This window comes from Grammomys surdaster, unplaced genomic scaffold (genome assembly GCF_004785775.1).
Source record: "Grammomys surdaster isolate TR1022 unplaced genomic scaffold, NIH_TR_1.0 144, whole genome shotgun sequence".
Classification (NCBI taxonomy): Eukaryota; Metazoa; Chordata; class Mammalia; order Rodentia; family Muridae; genus Grammomys; species Grammomys surdaster.
In genome coordinates, this window is record NW_021604602.1 from 5,262,967 (window position 1) to 5,268,966 (window position 6,000).

Here is a 6,000-nt window from a genome sequence, read left to right on the forward strand (position 1 = left end):
GGGACCAGAGCTGTGGCTGTTTTGTGGATGGGAACATAGCACAGAGAGGCTTGTCAGTGATGTAGCTGTCACCCAGCTAGTTAGAAGTGAAGTCTGAATTTGGGGGTGGGTATCATAGCGTGGGATATTTTTCTTGGCTACTCTGTGACCATAGGCAGAAGCAGCACGTGTGTGTGTGTGAGGATCTGGGTTCGAGTCCTGTCACCAAATCTGGGTGGACAGGTTTTAATCTCAAGCTGTGTATCTTCAGCAGACCACAGGCTCTTGAAAAACCTATTTCAAGAACACACGTGTGTTTCAGTGCTATACATATAAAAAGAGGAAGGATGGGCCATCGTTTAAAACGTTTGTGTGGCCCGCAGCAGGACAGTAGGGGTAAGCAGGTGGTAGCCATGTGTGGTCAGTCCTAAGAAGTTTGGATAGTAATTAAAATAAGACATGTATAAGACCTGAGGACGAGCGTGGGCTGTGTACCATGAGCTGGGTTAACACGATACAACTGGGTAACATAGCATGTAAAGAGAGCTCAGAGTGGGATTCGGCTGTTCATTTTATTATTCACAATTAGAAAAGAACAAGAAAGAATGTTCTCATGCCTCAGATTCATCAGCTATAAGGCCTTGAAATAAAGTATCAAGATTGACCCAGGTCTGCTCATCTGATTTATGAGCAAAAGGGTCCAGAAGCCATTTCCTGCCATTCTGTGCCTTTACGTGGCCGCTTTAGACAGGTAGCAGGCCTGGTGGGTTTCTCCTCAGGAAGTCATACGAATGGTATAAAGTGATCTATAAGTGAAATTATGCATGATATAAATTAATTGTGCATAAAATTAAAGAGGATCCCAGGTAGATTGGCAATGAGGTGGGTTTTTTTTCTGTCCTGCTGGTTTAATTAACAAATACAAATTGTATGTGTTTAAAATCTGATGTTTTGTGTCCAGTACCACACACTGTACTGCTTTTATGTGGGAGGACATTTTACATTAATTCTAAATATATGTCACTGTTAACTAGAGTTGTTGCTCTATACCTACGTTCCCCACTGAGAACTTAATGTTCTTATGAATGCAAGTTGTATTCTGTGACCCGCTCCTGTGCTTCACGCCCACTGACCTCTCCTAACTACCCTTCCACTCTGAGCTTGTGTGAAGTTCTTAAGAGACCCATTCCAGCCGTGGACTGTGAGTAAGACAGCCCCGACATGTGCAGAACTGTCAGTGGTCCTGCGCTGGTTGGCGACATCAACTGTATTTGGTCTGTAGTTAAAACAAGGAATTAAATGAGGCAGTAAATAAGGGCCAGGTGACAGGAGCCCAGGAGTGGGCCACTGACAATGTCTTCTGACCAAAAGGTTAATTTTTATTCACTGATGTGTAACTTTTTAAAAGTTCCATATTTCCCTCTATGTTTGGATGTACTGAGATGTGTCGAGATTCGAACTCAGCTCATCTGTGTGTAATTTGTATTTAAGATGTATGAAAATAAATGGGAAGACCAAATAGGTGATGATGATGATGAGATTGTATCAGGAATCAAACAAAGATGGCTGTGTCTCCTACTCTGTAGTTGGGTCTGTTGTTTCCTTTGTGGACAGGAAGTGTAGGGTCAATGTTTATAAAAAATTTGGTTTTGGGGGTTTTTTTGGATAGTGAATTCGTTCATATTCATTAGAATAATAGTGAATGAATGAATGAATGAATATGTGCTCGGGCCAGTACCATGATCTTTTAGATAGTGAATGAATGAATGAATGAATGAATGAATATGTGCTTGGGCCAGTACCATGATCTGATAGATAGTGAATCAATGAATGAATGAATGAATGAATAAATATGTGCTCGGGCCAGTATCATGATCTGATAGTGAATGCATGAATGAATGAATGAATGAATGAATGAATGAATATGTGCTCGGGCCAGTACCATGATCTGATAGTTAGTGAATGAATGAATGAATGAATGAATGAATATGTGCTTGGGCCAGTACCATGATCTGATAGTGAATGAATGAATGAATGAATGAATGAATGAATGAATATGTACTTGGGCCAGTCCCATCATCTGATAGATAGTGAATGAATGAATGAATGAATGAATATGTGCTTGGGCCAGTCTCATGATCCAATCAATAGTAAATGAATGAATGAATGAATATGTGCTTGGGCCAGTCGCATGATCCGATCAATAGTGAATGAATGAATGAATGAATGAATGAATACGTGCTTGGGCCAGTCCCATGATCCGATCAATAGTGAATGAATGAATGAATGAATGAATGAATGAATGAATATGTACTTGGGCTGTACCATGATCTGATAGATAGTGAATGAATGAATGAATGAATGAATGGATATGTGCTTGGGCCAGTCCCATGATCTGATAGATAGTGAATGAATGAATGAATGAATGAATGAATGGATATGTGCTTGGGCCAGTCCCATGATCTGATAGATAGTGAATGAATGAATGAATGAATATGTGCTTGGTCCAGTCCCATGATCCTATAGATAGTGAATGAATGAATGAATGAATGAGATGTACTTGGGCCAGTCCCATGATCCCATAGTGAATGAATGAATGAATGAATGAATGAATACGTGCTTGGGCCAATCCCATGATCCGGTAGATAGTGAATGAATGAATGAATGTATGAATACGTACTTGCGCCAGTCCCATGATCTGATAGATAGTGAATGAATGAATGAATAAATGAATGAATGAATATGTGCTTTGGCCAGTCCCATGATCCGATAGTGAATGAATGAATGAATGAATGAATGAATGAATGAATATGGGCTTGGGGCAGTCCCATGATCTGATAGATAGTGAATGAATGAATGAATGAATGAATGAATACATGCTTGGGGCAGTCCCATGATCTGATAGATAGTGAATGAATGAATGAATGAATGAATGAATGAATGAATATGTACTTGGGCCAGTCCCATGATCCAATAGATAGTGAATGAATGAATGAATGAATGAACGAATACATGCTTGGGCCAGTCCCATGATCCGGTAGATAGTGAATGAATGAATGAATGAATGAATGAATGAATGAATATGTACTTGGGCCAGTCCCATGATCTGATAGATAGTGAATGAATGAATGAGTGAATGAATGAATACGTGCTTGGGCCAGTCCCATGATCCAATAGATAGTGAATGAATGAATGAATGAATGTATGAATGACTACGTGCTTGGGCTAGTCCCATGATCCGGTAGATAGTGAATGAATGAATGAATGTATGAATACGTGCTTGGGCCAGTCCCATGATCCGATAGTGCATGAATGAATGAATGAACGAATGAATGACTAAGTGCTTGGGCCAGTCCCATGATCTGATAGATAGTGAATGAATGAATGAATGAATGAATACATGCTTGGGCCAGTCCCATGATCTGATAATGAATGAATGAATGAATGAATGAATGACTGTGTGCTCGGGCCAGTCCCATGATCTGATAGTGAATGAATGAATGAATGAATGAATACGTGCTTGGGCCAGTCCCATGATCCGATAGTGCATGAATGAATGAATGAATGAACGAATGAATGACTACGTGCTTGGGCCAGTCCCATGATCTTATAGATAGTGAATGAATGAATGAATGAATGAATGAATGAATGAATGAATACATGCTTGGGCCAGTCCCATGATCCGATAATGAATGAATGAATGAATGAATGAATGAATGACTACGTGCTCGGGCCAGTCCCATGATCTTATAGATAGTGAATGAATGAATGAATGAATGAATGAATGAATGAATTAATGAATACGTACTTGGGCCAGTCCCATGATCCGATAGTGAATGAATGAATGAATGAATGAATGAATGAATGAATGACTACGTGCTTGGGCCAGTCCCATGATCCGATAGTGAGTGAGTGAGTGAATGAATGAATGAATGAATGAATGAATGACTACGTGCTGGGCCAGTCCCGTGAGCTGAGGTTAAGCTCAGCTGCCCGCTATTGGCTCTGAAGCCAGTGTCCCTCCTTCGTTCGTCCCCTTTGATGTCCGCCTTGTGTTCCCCAGAGCAGGCCTGGTGTGACTGGCGCAGCGGCCGTGGAGACCTTGGCAGTGACGCCGTGGGCAGCGAGCCCCGGGCCAACAATGTGGGTAATGGCTACTTTTGTTATTTTGAACTTGGGCGGTTGGCTGATGGGCGTTTATTGCGTTATTAGACATGATTGAGTTTGCAAATAAAATCAAAGGATGGCCAGAGCACCAGTCAGTGAGTTGACTGTCAGGAACCCAGGGTAATTAATCCAATTAGGCATAATAATTACCGAATTAAAGTCATCTAGCAGGCTGTTTCTTATGGTGAAAATAGCAAAGAGAAAGGGACTTTCTCAGGCTTGGGTGACAGCTCTGTGGGCCGCGTGCTTACCCTGCAAGCATGAGGGCAGTTGATCTGGTGGCCACGCAGAGAAGAAACTGCTCATCAAGGCATTCTTAGGGTCGCAGTCCTTGGGAGGCAGAGACAGGAAGACCTCTGAGGTTCCCTGGCTTACCTCATGGGGAGTTCCAGGCCTGTGAGACCCTGTGTCCCAGATAGTGCCTAGGGGACAATTCTCAAGTGTGTTCTCTGACCTTCCTATGCATGCACATGTGCACCTGCACAGAATGAGCACACATCCCAAAAGAAGTATGTTTACTCTTAGTACGTACACCCAGAGGCCATATGTGTGCCACATGTCGCGTGTCACATATTCTTTTATCTTTCTCAGGGTAGGGTGTTTACGCATTTTTATGGTATATTAAGAAATGGGTACACGTATCAAACAAAATGAATGGGCTAATGACACCATGACCTGATCTTCTAATCCAGACGTGCGCTTGTGAATGGAACGTGTCGGTTATGGTGCAGCTTTGTATACGCAAGGACACATTTGGTCGTTCCTAACTGTAAAAACACAAGCTGAATGGTCCAGCCATAGGCCAATGAGGTTAACCCTGTATACAATGATAGAGCTTGCTAATTAATCCCATGTCAGTATGAGTCTCTGAAAATTGACTCAGATTGTAGGTTCCTAATAACTGCTTTCTGTTACATAGAGTGCATACATTGTAATTTAATTAGTCCTGGCTGTAATATTTTGGGGGATTGTGACTCATTTGCAGACATATGGTGCATAAAGCATAAGTTAGAGTTGATGTGTTTATGTTTATAAACAATTTTAAAATTTATGATTTGCACATGAGTGTTTTGCCTGAATCTATATATATGTGTGCCACGTGATACCTGGTTCCCCTGGAAGTCAGTAAGAGGGTGTTTGGTCCCTAAAGTGGAGTTACTGGTGTCTGTGAACCTCTGCCTGGGTGCTGGGAACTCAGTCCAGGTCCCCTGCAAGAGCAACAAGTGCTCTTAACCCTGGGGCACCTCTGTAGCCCCTGTCTTGGTATTTCACAATCTTTAGCTAGGGAGTTCAAAACAATTCATAAACAAGTAAGCAAATGAATCAAAAGAAATCAAAGAAAAGACAACAAAAATAATTTTTAGAATTAAAAAAAAATTCTGTTTCCTCAGTTTCAAGTTTGAACAGAATTATCTCTGTCTTGGACCAGAAGCAGGCTCCATTTTCCAGGTCTTCAAAGTATTAGAACCAAATATCTTCCCTATTCAGCTTCTGGTAACCACCTTTCAATGGGCAAGCACTGCTTGCTGACTTGTTCCACAGGTCCACAGGCTTGCCTAAAACCCATTGCCTAAAGTCCCTTTTGCTCCTTGTCTGGGTTATACCACAGACTTTAGTAAAGCTTTTTATTTTTTTCCCTGTTTGTCCTGCAAGGTGTCTGACTGATAGTTCATCCTTGTTTTCTTTTAAACTTCCCTCCTCTGGGTTTTACCTGACCAGAACAGTTGAATATCATTTATTTCAAGGTCAGGAACAAGAGAGTAGCTACCTTGGTAGGAACAAGCCAGATCCAGATAGAATCATAGACACATTGACACAAGACACAACTAAGACCAAGTCCTAGCTAAGACTGTA